Genomic DNA, 18,874 nt, shown 5'->3' with positions numbered 1-18,874 from the left:
TGAGAAAGTGCACAGAGACACTAAACCAGCAAAAACAGAGTCAAAATCGGGAGGTCACTAAGCAAAACGTTAGGGGAAACACGCAAAAATGTGCCAAGTCTAACACATGTCCTCTCCAGCTGAAAGTAGGGAGAACTACCCAACCTGCTGGAAATTTTCTTCACTAAGGCGAAAGAACCCGGACAGACCATCTGCGTTGGCGTGTTCTGTGCCAGGGTGGTGTTCCACTGTAAAGTCTATTCTCTGTAAGGAGATGGACCGCCTCAACTGTTTTGGATTCTCACCCCTCATTTGCATCAACCATCTAAGGGGCCTGTGGTCTGTCTGAACCTGGAAGTCAGTCCCAAACAGGTAGGGTCTTAGCTTCGTCAGTGCCCAAACCACAGCAAAAGCTTCACTTTCTATGGTACTCCACCTCTGTTCCCTGGGGAGTAGTCTCCAGCTAAGGAAGACTACAGGTTGGACTAAGCCCTCTTCGTTCTTTTGTGACAACACTGCTCCCACACCATGCTCTGAAGCGTCAGTCTGCACAAAAAATTCCATGGAGAAGTCAGGTGCCTTGAGCACGGGCGCCATGCACATGGTGGCCTTCATGTCATCCAAAGCTTTCTGGCAGGATTCAGTTCAGATCACCTTCTTGGGCTGCTTCCTGGAAGTCATCCCTGTTAAGGAGGCAACAATGGTACCATAGCCCTTAAGAAACCTCCTGTAGTAACCAGTGAGACCTAAAAAGGGTCTCTACTCTGTCTGGGTCTTGGGGGGCTCCCAAGCCAGAATGGTGTCAATCTTGGGCTGTAGGGATGCCACCTGGCCCCTTCCTACCTGGTGTCCCAAGTACACCAGAGAACCCTGCCTGATCAGGCACTTACTGGCCTTGATGGTGAGGCCTGACCTTGCAGAGCCCTCAATACTTCCCCGAGGTGCTGCAAGTGATCTTTCCAGCTGGAACTGTACACTGCAATGTCATCCAGATATGCAGCACTGAAATCCTCCAGTCCACCCAACACCTGGTTGACCAACCTCTAAAAGGTGGCAGGGGCATTCTTCAACCCAAAGGGCATCACCCGGAACTGGTAATGTCCTTCTGGGGTTGAAAATGCCGACCTCTCCTTTTCCCCATCAGTTAAGGCAATCTGCCAGTACCGAGACGTTAAATCAAAATTGCTGAGGAACTTGGCAGCACCTAACCGATCAATGTGCTCATCAGCTCTGGGGATGGGGTGCGCGTCAGTCCTGGTGACGGCATTGATTCCAATGTAGTCCACACAAAACCGCAGTTCTGGAGTGGCACCGGGTGCAGCTGCCTTTGGGACCAAGACCACTGGGCTGGCCCAAGGACTGATGGAGGGCTCAATCACCCTTAGCGCCAACATCTTAGAGACCTCCTCTTTGATGCTGGCCCTGACCCGGTCAGTCAACCTGCACATCTTGTGTTTTATAGGAGGGCTGTCACCAGTGTCCACATCATGGGTACACCAGTGAGTAACAACTGTAGTCAGAGAGAACAGTGGGGGAGAGGATCACACCTTCCACTGACCTATTGTGCTCCTTCATGGACAGGAGGTCAGGGAGAGGCTCACTCTCCTCTTCTACCCCATCATCTGTCACCAAGAGCATGATCAATTTAGACCTCTTGAAGTGGGGCTTGAGGCGGTACACATGGAGGATCCTCAAAGGCTTTCTTGGAGTCTGCAAATTCACCAGGTAGGTGGCATCACTTTTGCACTCCACCACCTCAAAGGCCCACTCCACTTGTCCTGTAAGGCAAACGTTTCTACTGAGGCCATGACCCACACGTTTTTCCCAGGTTGAAATTCGACCAGAGTGCCATACCATTTCTTCATTTCTTCCTGGCTTGCTTCCAGGTTCGCCTGAGCGAGTTACCTGAAGCGGGCAGTTTGGTTTCTGAAGGCCAGCATATAACTAAACACATCCTGGGGAGTTTTCCTGGGAGCTGCCTCCCAGCCTTCCTTTACCAAACTCCAATGTCCTCTCACTGGCTGGCCATACAGAAGCTCAAAGGGACTGAACCCAAGAGACTTCTGAGGCTTCTCCCTGTATGCAGAATTAAGGCATGGCAAGATGACATCCCACTTATGCCTCATGAGTTCTGTTAGACCCTTAATCATGCCCTTCAAGGTTTGGTTGAATCTCTCCACCTGACTGTTACCTTATGGGTGGTGAGAGTGGTGAAGTTGTATGTTACACCACACGCCTTCCACAGGGATGTAATATACTTGGATATAAATTTAGTTTCACGGTCAGTAACCACCTCTCTAGGGAAACCCACGTGGGAAAAGATCCCCATTAACACCCGACCCACCACTGGTGCCATCGTCCGGAGAGGGATTGCCTCCGGGTACCGGGTGGCACAGTCCACCAAGACCAGAATGTACCTGTTTCCCATGGCTGTCTTGTGGTCCAGCGGCCCCACAATGTCCATCCCTACACTTTCAAAGGGTGTTCCAACAACTGGAAAAGTTTAGAGGGGAGCTTTGACCTTCCTCCCACTCTTACGACAAAGCCTGGGTGGAATTTGCGAAAGTGCCCTTCGCAAAATATCGCGAAACGGCAAAAAATCTCTGCGATCACGCAAAATTTTGCGTGATCGCGTAGATTTTTGTGTGCTGATTAATGCGTTACTGAATTTGACCTTCAACTCGGGCACCTGCTTTATTTACATCTGTAAGACTTACAGATATAAATAAAGCAGGTGCCCGAGTTGAAGGTCAAATAGTTAAGTGCTTCCTGTTGGAGTTTAATTTTTGTGACAGGAGCATCGTGCCAGAATGAATCCTGCCCTGCATATTTATTCAAGATGAGGCCACCGTTTTGTGCAATACCTCTACTCAACTGTGGATACAGACTCCAACAGATGACATTGTGAAAGAGATAGCAGGCTGCAGGAAGTGAATGGCCATCGGTGTGTGGCAGACATCTTCTGAGCATGGCGTTCAGTTGTCTGGTGCTTCTCTCGGCGGCGTCTTCCTGGTCCGTAGCCTCCAGTCCACTCATCCATAAAGTAGGAAACACTACACCCTGCCGTGCTGCTTAGCAGTGGTTTCTACTTTATGGATGGCTGAACTGCTCCTCATCTTCTCAGGTGATGACTCCTCTTCGTTTGGGAGAGCCCCACCATGGGTGACATCCTGAACACCCATCAAACTCTCACCACTTCAGTTCTCCGGACATGTGCAGGTCTGCACCGCTTTCCCCTCAACACGACTGACATGAACATGCACTAACATGTACTGGAAACATCAGTCAGAGGACACATCACATATCACTAGAGGGGGCCTTTTATAAAGCCCCGTGGGATTCTGGTAGATACAGTCCTTGCATTTTACATTTCATTTTTCAACATTCATTTAAGCAGTTAAATACTGTTTAAGTGCCAGCGTTATGTTCACATTTCACTTGAGCATTAAATACAGGCCAATGTACCAGGAACACCAAGGAAGGCTTTAGTTCACTTCCCTGATCAGACCAGATCAGCATGTTTGGGTGTTCTCCACCGCTCTTGACTATCACTGGATGCTTAGGTCTCGCACTGCTGAATGCAATGTTCTCTCCCTCCCTCCCAGTGGCTTCTCCAGGGTTCCACAGAGGGAAAGAGACATGGGGATACGTCTGTGACTTGGGGGTTAAACCGAGCAGGTACAAGAGGCTCTGAGGTGAGGCCGTGCTCTGCACTGCTTCCTGGTCAGATCTCAAGCACAGGAAAAGCCTGCACAAGTAATCACCAATCAAGCCAGCCCCACAGTGCTGTAGGCCGCATCTCTAATGAGTCCATGACAGCATGGTGGGGTCATGACGGCCCTCAGGCCTATGTAATCATCCCCCAGGGCCTGAAGCCTTCCAGGGAAATGCCAGAGTGTCTGAACGGCTAATGGCTTTGGCCCTCACGAAGGGTAAGAAAGCGCCGCACAAATCCCACTCTGGTACAATAAGACTGATTGGACATTGATTGAGTGGTTACAAAGATCAGATTGACAGGCTGGTCAGGCTCATTGAATGCTCAGCTGGCCACGCTCAGTTCTCAGATATACTGGGCTTCAGCTGGAATGAGGCACATCTGCATGTAGGACTCTCCACCAGGCCTCACCGAGGAGAAACACTAACTACAGGTGAGGAGACGCTGACTGCTCCTGGTGGAACGGTCTATTGTTTTGGATGGGAAATGACACAGGTCAGCACCGCTTTGAAAATGATACTACAAGGAAGTATGCATTTCCAAATGATGGGGGGGGTCGGATTCCTAAATTATGAAAATATGAGGCCTTTGAAAATGATTCGGGAAAGAGAAGTCTTCTAAAGTGGAGGAGGGAAAATAGGCTTCCAAATAGTGCACGCAGGGAGCTTCTAAATGGTGCAGAGAAGAGTCTTAAAGGGTGCAAGGAAGGTCTAGTAAAATGGATTAGCAATGGATGCCTTTGAGAAGGTGCAAGGACGGTCGCCTTCTAGATGACGCATGCAAGGGGCCATCTGAAATAATGTATTCTGGGACCTTCTAAATTGATGCAAGGAACAATGGTTTCCAAAATGATACAGGAAAGGCGAGTTCTAAATGTAAGCAAGGAAGGCGGACATCTTTTACGGTGCATCCAAGGGGAATTCTGTAATCAAGCATGACTTCCAAAATGATGTATGTAACAAGGTCTTAGAAAAGGAAGGAGGGGTTCCAAACCCGATGGAAAGACGAATGGATTCTTGAATAATGTAGAAAATAAAGTATCCTGATGTGAAGGAGGGAAGGCGAGCTTCTATGAGGAAGCAGAGATGGAGGTCTAAAGAGATGCTGGAAAGGGGCAGGTATTATATTGCATGGATGCATGTCTTACAAAATGAGACACAGAAACTAGAAGAGGGGTGGGCTGTGGGGTTACTGGAGGAATTTCCCAATAACCCAGGGCATCTGAAGGGAGGGTAGGCCTAGGGTTGCCGAAGAGTCAGACTGCCGATCTCGCATAAATTCACAAAGGGGAAATCCACCTTTGTTTTAGCTCTCATAGAGCTACTGTTCTAGTTGAGGGATCATGTAGCTGTGCAAAATAAACAGAACACATATTGAACTGAGGGTGTCGACAGAGCAGAAGAAAATAATTTGGCCAGGACCAATATCCTCTTGTAATGTTTGGATCGCAGAACACAGGGGGCGCAGGTCTAACTTTGTGTAAGAGCTATTTAACTGCATGTAAGGACCCTGGTGGCATTCTAGCTGTGGCATCACTACACACCTGTGATCATAAAGTGACATCACCACAGTAATAACCAATGGCGGTTGAGTTCTGACATCACAGTGCCTGCTGCCAGCCCCCTCCAAGCAGCGTCTGCTTCCACAGAAGGTGCCAAAGGCCGAGCTAGGACGTGGCTCTTTTTATGCGCCTTTCACTTTTTTAGCGCACTTCTTTCACTGACCTGCCTCGGAGCGCTTTTTATCTTGTCACTGACATTCATCTCACGTGAGCCCTCCTCTGAAACTTCACAGCCATTATTAACCAGCAGCTCTGCATGTATTTAATGTACTGTAGAAAACGCAAACGGGAATCTATCGGCATGTTAACACTCATTTTTAAACCAGAAAAGGGGATTCGCTAAATGACTCACACCATTTTTTTCACAAACTAAAGGCTAAAGAGGGGTTTATTGCTGCCCACATAGCGTTTACGCTAGTACTGGGAACATCTTGCGCTGGAGGGAGCATCACACCAAGTAATGAATGTTAGGGAGGGTCACGTTTTATTAAATAAAACCTACATTATAGCTCATCTCGGAGTTCCACCACCTATTAATGGAACCAACCATTTGCCTTGTTCCTCAATATGTTAACCTCATTCCACAGTGATAGGCCTATCCTTATGTCAGAGGATGGCGGGTGTTCATCATAACCCCGCCCCCTTTCCACCACCACCCTATGTCACAAGGATACGGCCTATCAGAGAGGAGAGCGCGCTATAAACCTACAGAGGACACGAGGCAAAAGGTGGGTTTTTCCCTCTAATATGTCATATTTCATGCCTTAAAAAATTAACAAAAGCAGCATCTCCAAACTGGCAGGATAGTGCTGTGCTCTGCATACTTTGGGTACATTACATTGATATCTGTGTTCTAATAATTAAGGATGGTCGACAATTTCCGTTCCCTCGTGGATCGCAGAAGTTTTGACATTTTTGCGTTCCGCGCGGAACACGAAAATGTCGAATTTTCACAATTTCCACGAGCGGAACGGAAGTTCAGGGCAGGACTGGGAACCAAAACCGGCCCTGGCAAAGTGCTCGGCCGCCCCCTGCCCCCCACTTCTGGGGCTTGGGGGAAGCCGCCGAGCTCTTTGCCAGGGCCGGTTTCGGCCGATTTTGTTACAGAACCTATTTTGCAGCTATGCTGCAAAAACGGCCCTGTAACAAAAACGGCCCCCAGGGGCCCAAAACCGGCCCCCACCCATGCGGCGCCCCGGGGGATTGCCCGGTGCCCGCTACGGACAGTCCGGCCCTGCGGAAGTTGTTGCCCACCCTTACTTACGACTTGCCTGGCAAGTTTGGCAAGACCTACAATGTCCATCCGACTGACCTCACATTTGGGGCCAGAAGAAGTGGGTGACAAGCCTGTCAAAGGTCTTGTCCCACCCCAAATGTCCTGCCAAAGACACGTCGTGAGCCAGACCCAGTCGGAAGGTCCTGAAGCGCTGGGGTACCATCAGCACACAGGCTGACCCAGGCTCAGCGACCTTAGGCTCACTATACAGGAGACCATTCTCCCAGTAGATCCAGTGTGATCCAAACTGATCACCAGCTGCCTCGTCTGCTGCCTGCCGCTGCAGACCCTCCAGAGAAGGGCACTCTTTCTGCTCCTTGCAGAAATCCTCCCTGCTGGAACTCCCTTCTTGCTGCCAATGAGTCAGCTCAGACATGTCCCCCAATTCAGCTACTTCTTTCCCTGTAGGCACCCTCAAGTTCAGCCTCCTCCTGGTCCAGGGGAACTTCAGGGGCCGGTTTCCCATGCCTCTTGCCCTTTCTCTTGGCAGAGACCTGGGCCACTGTTTCAGGTTCCAGGTCCTTCTGATCACCCTGCCTGGCTGCCATTGACTGAGTGGACATGCATGCCCACTCTGGCAACCCAAGCATCTCCACGTGAGACCTGAGCTCAACATCCTTCCACAAGGACTGCTCCAGGTCATTACCTAGCAGACAATCTACAGGCATGGTAGGCGTCACAACCATCCTCAAGGGACCTGAGACCCCCCACTCAAAGGGAACCTGCCCATCATACACTAGCGCTCTGAGTTGTCTACAGCAACTACTTGGTGGAATGCCTCTGTGACTACTTGCTCTTCAGAGACCAGGTGACACCGGACTGAGGTCACAGTGGCTCCAGTATCTCTGAGAGCCTCTACCCTTTTCCCATTGATGGTCACCCAGGTGCTATATTTCTTTGTGTTAGGGGGCACCTGTCCCATAGTGAGATGAGGGTAATTTCTGCAGATCCCCACCCTCCTGTGGGCACCCCTCCTCCCCAAGTGCTACACTCGCCAACACCTTGGTCTGCCCACCAGTGGGTGGCTGTGCCCTTTTGGGACACTTGGGGTCCCCCTTCAAGTGACCCACCAAGTCACATGCAAAAACTTGTGGGGGCCGGTCTCAGCAGGCTTACCTGAAGAGACCCATTGTTTCTTATCTCCTGGGGGATGGAAACCTTTACTCTGGGTGTTAGTTTGGGGCCATTTAGAGAACTCCTGTGCTTTACCCTTGTCCCCCCTCCACTTTGCTGCTGGGGACCCTGCCCAACTTTGGCTGAGTCTCCCCTAAACGCTTTCTTGTTGACCCTGGTACTCACCCAGTGGTCCACCTCCATAGCGAGCTTCCTGGGCTCAGTCGGCTCACTATCGACCAAGTGCTGGCACAGGTCTGTAAACCATAGACTAGACAACTGCTCCCATGCAATCAAATTGCAGAGCCCCTGAAAATCTGTTACATTACTGCCCTTCACCCAGCCATCCAGTGACCTGCAGAACAAATCTACACATTCTAGCTAAGTGTTGGCATCAGACTTTTTACTGGACTTAAACTGATCCCTGTACTTTTCAGGAGTGAGTCCATACTTAGTGAGAAGAGTGTCCTTTATGTCAGCCTAGGTGAGGTTCTGCCCTTATCTAAAGCTGTCAGGGTATCCTTAGCTTCTTCTGGTGAAGAGAGGCCACAACCCTTCCCCCCAGTTCCTTTTCGGGACACCATTCATGGGAATGGACGACTCATACCCTTGAAACCACCTCTGTATGTCATACCCCTTCTTGTACTCTTTACCTACATTCTTGGGGATGTGCACAATCCCATCTGCCTGCACTGAAGAGTTGCTGCCACCATCCGTGCTGGATTTGCTCCTCAATTCCAGCTCCTTGAGCCCACGCTCATGGTCTAATACCATCCTCTGTGACTTCATCTTGAGCTTCTCAAGCTCTATCTCATGCCTCCTAACTTCCCTTCTGTCCCCCAGCTCCTCTGGAGACAAACCCCTGCTACCTGGCCTGGAGGGACCCCCCTCTCCCAACAGCACATCTTCCCTAGGAGTGGACTCCTCCGCCCCGCCACTCAGATCTTCAAACTGCTCGCTAGCATGTCTGGCTGCTACCCAGGCCGTCAGCGCCTTTTGTAGCTCCTTCCTTCCTGGTGAGGCCTCTGACTTAGTCCTTTAGGTTTTTACAAATAGCTTTCAACTCCTTGATGTTGTAGGCTTCCAACCTGTCTTCCTCAAAGGTCACCTCCATGGATGCAAGGGATGATGCTGATGTGTCAGGCATGATGCAGTAGGAAGTTAAAGTTCCAAAACAATGGGATCTCAAAAATAGACCAAAAGAAGAGTATGTGGCACGTTATGGTCTGTGATATGGTAGTAGTGCACATCAATCACTGTAAGTCAAGTGCAAATGCAAGTCCTATCCTCACTGCTGACAAACAATGTTAGAAATGGGGGTCTCTAGTTTGCAAGGGTTTGCACCTTTGCCCAAGTGGAGACTCTTCCTTCTAGTCAGGATAAGGAAGTTACACTCCTAAAATAACCCCAGCTCACCCCCTTGGTAGCTTGGCACGAGCAGTCAGGCTTATCTTAGAGGCAGTGTGTAAAGCATTTGCACATAACCAACAGTAATACAGTGCAAGCACTACAAAAGGACACCACACTAGTTAAGAAAAATATCCAATATTATTATATACTTAAGAAAAGACCAAAAACGATCCCCAATACAGTACTTAGAAATCTTCAGTTATCAAAATCATTGAAATACTGTTCCTTGAAGTTGATAGCTCCGTCCGGGGTTATCACGGTGTCGTGAACAAACAAAACAAACAGTTCTGACTGACCGCGGCGTTGCGGGCCAGCAACAGTGTTGGGAAGACCCGCAAACAGTACCTTTAGAAATGCAGGGCGTTGGCAACCTCTCGGTGAGCTTCCAAAAGCACGGCGTCTGCAGGCGTCGGTTTTGGAGGTCGGTGCAGGAGTCGTTGGGCCCTCGAAGTCACAAGTGTTGCAGATCGAACTCCTCGCGGTTGAAGTCAGGAGTGCTTGTGTCGGCGGGCGTTGAGTGGTGCGATGCAAAGGGCAGTGGTATGGCATGCAGTGCCCTCAGGTTGCAGTACGAGCAGCTGCTCAGTGGCGATATCATATGGCATCATGCAAGCAGTGGCTTGGTGGCTTCGTCAGATGGCATCATCGGTCAGAACAGGGTCGCGGACGCGGTGCGAAGTGATGCGGTGCTTGTCGCGGTGATGGCAGGTCACTGTGCAAGCAACGTCGTCATCGTTACTGAAGCGCTGTCATCAGCTGACAAACTGCAGTTGATTTTGCCGGCATTGGTAGGCCAAGGCTGCAGTAGTGTGTGGTGTAACATGAGCGGTGCCCTCGAACCACGCTGCAAGCAGCAGCGTCGATATGGGCGTGGAGCGGCATCATTGAGAATACAAAGGCAGTGGGGAGTACAGTGCCCACAGGTCGCGGTGCAAGTGGCTGCTCTGTGGTGGTGTCAGATGGCATTGTGGTTGAGACCAGGGTAACGTTGCGGCGGTGCCCTCTGTGGTGCCTTCAGGACATGGAGTCAGCAGTGGTGTCGTAAGTGGCGTCCAGTTGCATTTCTTCTGTTGCAGCACAAAACACACAGTCCCCAGTGCTGAGGGCAGAAGAACTTGAAGTCTTTGCTGTTCCTGAGACTTCTTGAACAGGGGGCAAGCTCTACTTCAAGCCCTTGGAAATAAACAAAGAAGGAAGTTGTATAAAGTCCAGTTTAGTCATTTCACTGCCCAAGACAGAAGCAGCCACTGCAGACCAATACAGCTAAGCACTCAGTAAAGTGGTAGTTCCTCCTCACAGCTTCTCCAGCTCTTCTTCTTGGCAGTCTTCTTGGTCCAAAAGAGTTCTAAAGTTTAGGGGTTTATGCCCACCTTTTTATAGCCCCACATCCTTTGTCCTCACAGACAGAGAGTGTCTGTGCGCAACCAGAACCAGTTCTGTGCTCTCTGGTGCAGCTTCCTGGCAGGATGTGGAGACAGCATTGTCAGAGGCAGACCAGGCACATTCAGGTGAAAGGAAATCTTCTCCCCCTACTCTAAATGCGGCCCAGGTCTATTCACCCCTTCCATGACCCATTTAGACTCCCTGGAGCCACGGCTCCTTTCCAGTCCCTGTCATCCAAAACCCTGACAGTCAATCCACAAACACTGGATTGCTGAGCAAGAAAATACCTACTTTCTAAAATTGGTATTTTCCAACACAGAATGTCCACAGGATGTGCAGTCTCAGATAGGATCAAAAATAAATTGACTGTGGCATGTTATGTCTCATAATTCAGTTGGGAATCCCACAAGCAATGGCACCTTTTGTGAGAGATATGTCATTCTTTATTGTTTAACCTAGTTGCACTTTAAATCACAGGTGTTTAAAGTATACGTTTTGATTGCATAAAATGAAAAGATCATTGGTGTGCCCTTTTCTACCATTTACTGGGACACAAACACATATCTAGAGTCAATCAATCAATCAATCATATAATCCTTTATTTGATTTAAATAAAAATCATAACGAACAAGCTCAATACATACATACAATACAAATATCATAAAACATTGAGGGCCCGATTCACAAAACAAACTTAAGACAAAATCCTAAACTTAGTACCATTTTGGTATTCACAGAATGCACTTACTACTTCTGGTATTCACAGAATGAACTTACTACTTTTTCGATTCACAGAATAAACGTACTACTTTTGCTATTCACAGAATGGATTTACGACTACTAAACTTACGTCCGCACTCGGGCCGGAAATTCCGGCCCGGAGGCGGAGCTTCCGGCCCGGAGGCGGGGCTTCCGGGCCAGAGGCGGGGCTTCCGGGCCGGAGGCGGAGCTTCCGGCCCGAAGGTGGGGATTCCGGCCAGTGGCGGAGATTTATCCATGGCCAAAATCTCCACCTGTGGTCCGGAAGCTCCGCCTCCGGCCCGGAAACCCCGCCTCCGGGCCGGAATTTCCGGCCCAAGTGCGGACGTAAGTTTAGTAGTCGTAAATCCATTCTGTGAATAGCAAAAGTAGTAAGTTTATTCTGTGAATCGCAAAAGTAGTAAGTTCATTCTGTGAATACCAGAAGTAGTAAGTGCATTCTGTGAATACCAAAATGGTACTAAGTTTAGGATTTTGTCTTAAGTTTGTTCTGTGGATCGGCCCCTAAGTCTCAAAAGTACATATACAAATTTGCAGAAATGTGTTCTTAGAACTTAAGAGACTGAGGTTTCCAAATTATTCCAAATATGCCACTCAACTCTGAGTCAGCAATTAAAATTGCCTAGAAATTCATCCCTCCATAAACTTGTGCCACCTCACTACTGCTGTCACATAGGAACTCACTCCATGACAGATGTCAGCGCAGCCTAAAACCTGCATAGACAACACAGCTCTGCACTTTTTAAAAGCTAGACACTTTAAAATTGATTTTAAAAAGTGAATAAAAGCAATTTAAAATACCTACTGTAAAGCATATAATGCAATAATGATTGTGCCGATATCCCATTACATGGCAAATCATTGTTGTACTGCAAAAAGCGCCTGCGAAACTCAGAATAACAGAGGAGATGCCACCCTGTACCTGTTCTAAAGTAGACCTTTCCTACCGAGTCAAAGCTAAATTTAAATAAAGAGTAGATTCACTTAATACTGACAAGTAAATATAGTTTCTAATTCTGTATGTAGATTCTGGATATGACAAAATTCTTAAAACTTAAGCTTAACAAGCTGCTGATCTGTATTAGATAAAGATGACAGTAGGCCAAACATTCGCCACTCCTAACTCTCCAAAAGTGTGTTATACATAGCCTATCCAGGGAATCATCACACCCTTCTCAAGTGTAAGATAGTCCTTTATTATGTTTCTGTTCAGGCATGCTTCCTTGTTAGTCCATATTAACACCGATAACAACAAAGCAGCCAGCTTCACTTTATATACTGTAATCCTAATTCTGAATGGATAACATTGTGTGAGCTGGTAGGGATTAGATGGAGAACCAGTCTACATGTGCGTTTTTCTTTCACCTGAAGTGGGAGAACATTGAAATACCCCCAGACCTCGGCTCTGTACCCACCTGCAGGGACTCTTTGTAACTTGTAAATGGTGAGCAGGTAGGAAAGTGTGCTCGTGCCCACAGACTGCATGAGGATACAACAATTCTCATTTGTGAATGATAGACACCACAAGAGTCAAAGGTTACACCTAGATAGTTTAAGTGAATTTGTATTGTGGTTGCACCACTTCAATTAAATATAGTCAGATAATCCACATTGAATCCGTCAGATAATTAAATGTCCTTCTTTATTTGTTAATTTGTGATCTTCTTTCTTTTAAACAGAGCACAGCCAACGCGTTTCGTTCTCACAAGAGAACTTCTTCAGGGCATAATTGATTACCACAAAGTGGTGGATTTAAATTTCTGTGACTATGTAGTCCTGGTCCAATACGACCTACACGCCCAGTGCTTGTAATTCAACTTATAGGTTGAGAATGGTGTTAGTACCAATCTCAGGTCACTAATGATATTTTCCAATGAAATGGTGATATGATAGTCACCAGTAGTTTTTTAAAACCATAGTTACAACAGGAGCATCACCACCGCACCTGTCGTAGATACATTATAATGTCTGTCGATCTTCCCAGTATGCAGAATCCAGCTGATGTTTCAAAAAGATAGATTTGATCCAATCCTTGACTGATTTGGCAGACGCAGACGCAAGGAGGTGGTGCTCGAGAAGCAGTGAGCGGCTTTCAGTGTTCGGGGAGCTCCCGACTTGCCCGACTTGCCCGACTTGCTGGTTCATCCGTTCCTGCCCCAAAGCCACCGAGACCGCCAAAAACTGCTATAAACTGGGGCCAGACCCGCCACGACTGGGAGCTGCCGTGCTGCCATTCTTTTCCTGTGCAGAGAAAACAAGAGGAGCCCACGGAAGCGACTCCCTGTTATCCTCACAGCGCACCTGTACGCAGCACCTTGGTCATCTGTCTTTTAACTCCATCGTCAGGCCTCTCGGACTGCAGACCGACCAGGGCCGCTAGCAAGCTCAAAACAATGAGGGCAAAATTTGTAGCGATGCATAGAGACCCTAATCCTCAAGCCCGGGGGGGGTCCAGAATGTTCACCACCATGAGGTCTAGAAGGAAATGGGGCCAACCCCTGGCGCCACCGCGCAAAATCAAACGCAACTGGAACACCAGGCCAATCATAATAGACCTGGCAATTCCATCTGAGGACCCAGTGGGTCCCTTTTGCCCAGTCCAGCAGCTACCTGGACCGCCCATAGACAGGAGATCACCTGGGGGGTCCTTTATCACACCACTTCCAACCAAAAATCTATTCAAAAGTCTACTTCCTCAAAGACGCAACATCCTCTATATTCTCTTCCAGTGGCAAAATTCAAGGCCTTCAAGATCCGCGTCTCCCTTTACAATCAATTAACTAACCTGCTGTGGCATAAGCCAGTGCGGAAACTCCCGCGGACCAACCGGTGGTCGCCCCCAAACACCGGAAACAATCTTGGAACTTAACAAACCCAGCCATACTGTATCGCAAATAGGAGTGGAGGAAGTGGAAGTGAAAGTGGAGGAGCGAGTCAACTCTCCAATCCTGGCTGCCATTGCCTCCCCCTCCTTGTCTTCTAGGCAGCCAACCCGTGGGCTATCCCCTCCCCCTCCCCGGGTTACACCCAAACAAGCAATAGCAGGAATGGCGCAGCACTCCAAGTTTCCATCACCTTGGGAACCACAGCAAATGTCTCAGATAAGTACAATGAAACTCAAGAAGCACGACCAGTGCAAGCAGCAGCGGGATCCAAAAGTAAGGGGACAAGTCCAGCGCACAATGCCATCAGTGAACTCCAACTGAATCTATCACGTCACAATACCCCCAAAAGCTCTCTCAAGACCAGCCCTCACAGTTTAAAGCCATCAAGGCTGCAAAGGCCCTCTCAGAAAACGCAATGGGGGTACAGCAGAGACATCAAAGGTGACCTCAGAAGCAACCTCGGAATCCAGGGGTGGTGGGTACAACGCCCTCTCTTACCGAGGATCTCAGGAGTGGCCCGATCTAGTTGCCTCCTACACCCTGGACACTCCAGAAAAACCACCATCATTTGCGCCCAGTATCGACATTCAACAAGGCAGGGATCATAAAGCAGCAAAAAGCACACTGACTTTACGCCACAGCCCCTCAAGCCTCACCTTGGACTCAACAAACCAAGTCAAAAGCCAAGCACTCAACAGATGGGATACTCTACTAAACACTATGCAAAGAATTGTTGACGCGCTACATTATCAGTCTGGACAAAATGGACCTGCAATTGACATTACTTGACACCGTGGCTCTCTTCGTAAGGGGGATAGACGAAAAACGTACTAATCAGCAGAGACCAGCAGAAGGCCAAATTCAACTACAGCTGCGGTCCCATCATTGACAAACTGTTGTCACTTCCCTCAATTGTATCCACACTTCTAGAGAGCTTGCCAAAGGGCCTCAATCATAAAAAAGACTCAACCAATCAAGACAAACCAGCACCAAAGGGACTATTTGAAAAGGATACTGCAGTCAAAAACATAACTGTCTCAAACCAATTGAGCTGCCCAGGGGGCAGCCCGGCCTTTGGGACACATCAGCCACAAAAGGAACAAATTACAGCTCAAAACACTAAGCAACGTCGTCAACTTCGGAGAAAAGTCTGCAACAAAACAACATTCCTGAGTCACACAGCAGTATATCCCCTCTTTGTCACACAAATACGGCCACAGAAGATAACCACACATGATAATACAGCACATGATCCAACAGTTCATGAAAGAATAAGTCAACCAAAGGAAACTTTGCCCCCGGCAGCCAGGAATGTGGTACAAGTGGCAACAGCTCCACTCGGGGCAGACTCAGCGTTACTAGGCTGCCTAACTGACACTCCATTTAGCAGAAAAACCACAGTCACACAGAATCAGGAAGACAGCAACAACAGCCGACTCTTATTATTAACAGAAGAAAGGGGGGCCCCTCATACGCAGGGACCCAAACAGGCGTGGGCATCAACAGAAATGCTGACCTCACACAGGGGCAACCCATGGGACAAGGTAACTCCAAATTCACCTCCATCACATCTACAGAGCCACCATCATAATGCAATCACCACAGCAAATGAGCTCTCAAACCACAGTACTGCCCATGTTCCAACTTCAGTGTCAAGGGCAGCGAAACATGAAAATTCTGCTGACAACAAAGCCCAAATGGAGGTGCGGGGAGCACTGCACGGGTCAATAATAATGACAACTGGGCACCCAGGTCTTCCTTTTTTGCAATATCAAAATAAAAAATTAGACCGTGGCACAGAAGCCTCTCGAGGTCCCAGGTGTCGAGAAACCCCAAAACCCGACTACTGCAGCGGGCTAACCCAGCAGCCCCTTTGTACCTTTGGGGAAAATCACCCAGGAAAACACTCACTTAGAGCACCTCCAGCCCAACAATCAACAAACTCTACCATCACACTTTTCACTCCAGAGTGTGACTCGAAAAGGCTGTGTGACACTCTGAGCAGAGGGAACATTCTCCAACTATTAGGTGCAATACCAACATTAGGAGGCATCAATACAGGGATTTGATCATATCCCAGATGTTAGACCTGGCACCTTGGCATGAGTCTCCCTCCCACTTTTCGTTTCGTTGTGCCTCATGTTTTTGCTGGTGTTAGCTGCTCAGAGCACTGTGCCACTGCCAACCAGTGCCACAGTGCAAGTGCTCCCTGTATAAAATGTATATGTTGGTTGGATTCCATGATTGGCTTATTTGGTTTACTGTCAGACCCCAGTAAAGTGCACCAGGGGTGCCCAGGGCTTGTATATACAAATGCTGCTGGTGGGCTTGCAGCACTGGTTGTGCCACCCACAGAAGCGGCCTAGTAAAATGTGTCTAAGGTCTGCCATTGCAGAACCTGCGTGCAGTCTGGTACTGTCATGCTGACTGGTCAAGTGCACCCACTTGCCAGTCCCTAAACCTTCCCTTAACTTCATATTAGTCACCCCTATGGTAGGCCCAAGGGCAGGGTGCATTGTAAGCATAAGGTAGGACAAGCCCTGATGTGTGTGGCATGTCCTAATAGTGAATTACAGCCATTTTCGTTTTTCACTATTGTAAGGCTACCTGTTCTCATAGGCAAGAATGGGCTGTTAGGATTGTTACATCCTATGATCCTAACAGGCCCAGGGAACATGGTAGAAGATCGAATTTAGTATGCCTGAACTCAGAATAATAAGGTACATCTTTTAGTAAAGTTTATTTTAATGTTCTGTGTTTGCAAATGCCACTTTTAGAAAGCTGGTATTTGCTTGCCTAACCATTTCAGCCCGCCTCTGCTAGGATGTGTATCTGCTGTCTGGTTTCTGTGAGTGACAGGGCTGGGGAATTCCAGGAGACAGGCTGGAGCAGCCCGGTGGTGAATAGAGATGTTTACACCCAGATGGGTGGGAGGAGTACACCTGGACTCTGAATAGGGCTATGCCTTTCCCGCACAATGCTGGCTCCACCCCCTGAGGAGCGTCTGTTGTCTCTGCCCTGCACACTGAAAGGAGAAGCCAGAGTCCGGTAAACAAAGTACTCCAGAACTGGGTTGAACTGGGCAAAAGCCCCCTGGCCTGCAAGAACAAAAGAATTGCACTAGAAGTATTGGGACCCTGCTCCCAAGAAACTAGATCCTGCTTGACAAGAAGAACCTCTGCCTGAGGAGAAGGAACTGGGAAAGCTGTAAGGAGGAGTACTGTCCCTGACCTGGGGGACTGGCCTGCAGTGGTTGGCTTGCTGCTGAAGGAGAGGAGAAAGACTACAGAGAAACTTTACTACAACTTGTGCTTAAAGATCTCCAAGGGCTTGTGAGTGAGCTTGCCCCCTGAACGAAGTCCCAGGACCAGTGGACTTCATCCGCCTCGCAATCCGCTGCTAGAAACGCTGTTTTTAGCATTTTCCGAGGCCGGGAGCTGGGTACGCTTCGTACCGCCAAATCGTATCCAGCAACGCACTGTACCCGCCTGTCCGCCTCGAACAACACGTCCTACAATCCATAGATCGCACTGTGACTGGCTGACTTCGCCGCATACAACGCTGCACTTCATCGAACTATCTTGGTGGGTACGACCCGCACCCTGCGCTGAAGTCAATGCTGCCGTTCGCACTGAAGGAGAGAGTACGCACCGTACGTACGCTCCGCATTGCAGCCAAAGACTGAGAGCCGCTCCCGCAGTACGGCTTGAACGCCGCAACGAACCAAAGCACTGTACAACGTCCCGTCCCCTCAAGCAACTCAGGGCCCCAACGAGCCGTAAGCTCGCACCGCGAAAGGAGGACATCGTGGCATACAACGCTTTGCTTTCACCGCAGCGTCCGTGACAAACTCTTCAAAACTAAGGTACTCTTTACGTTAGCACCGTAGGGTGTACGCTTCAAACCGAAGCGTCCGCAACGCTTATAGACTCATTCTGTAGGCTAATTCATCCCCGTACGAGCCGAACTAAGAAGAACAAAGCGCACAGAACTTTTAAAATACGCTGGAACAAAGAACTGTTTATTGCTAATAGTATTGTGGGCCTTTTTATCGTTATTTGGTCTTGTGCTAAGCCTAATATAAAATACTTATATTTTTCATAATCCCAGTGTGGAGTCCATTTGTGGTGTTATCACTGAGTTACTGTATGTGGTCACAAATGCTTAACCTATAACCCTCTGAGATAAGCCTTGTCTGCTTGCGCCAAGCTACCTAGAGGGTGAGCAGGGGTTGTTGTAGGAGTGTAACCCCTTACCCTGACTAGAGGAGAGGGTCCCCGCTTGTCACAAGTACCTACCTGTGCCAACCCGAGACCCCCAATTCTAACATTGGTGGTCAGCGGTGAGGATTCTGAATTTGCATTTGTGATTTATGTACAGTGATTGGTGAACACCACTTAGTGAGTTCAGACCATAACGCAGCCACATACTTTTTGATTTTTGTTTGCCAAGGAATCTCCATTTTTGAAAAATCATGCCTGGTTCAGTCATTGTTGAGAAAGCGCCATCTGTAGTCTCTGAAAGTGAAGAAATAGAATGGGAAGAGGAGATACTAGAGAGCTACACCCAGGCCCAGCTGAAGGGCTTCTGCAAAAAATTCAAAGTTCCTCTTGTTGGATGCAAGGTCAAAGCAGATCTACTCAAGGCGCTGAGGGCCTGGATTGAGTCATGGTCGCCTGAGAATGTGGTAGTAGTTGAACCAGCAGAAAACGTCCATAGCTTTGGCAGAGGCCTGTCGCCAGAGGAGTTGGCAGACAGGAAAGAAACCAGGATGCATGAGATGGAGATGGCAA

Source organism: Triturus cristatus, chromosome 5_1 (assembly GCF_964204655.1).
Source record: "Triturus cristatus chromosome 5_1, aTriCri1.1, whole genome shotgun sequence".
NCBI classification, from domain to species: Eukaryota; Metazoa; Chordata; class Amphibia; order Caudata; family Salamandridae; genus Triturus; species Triturus cristatus.
Note: the sequence above shows the minus strand (reverse complement) of the source record.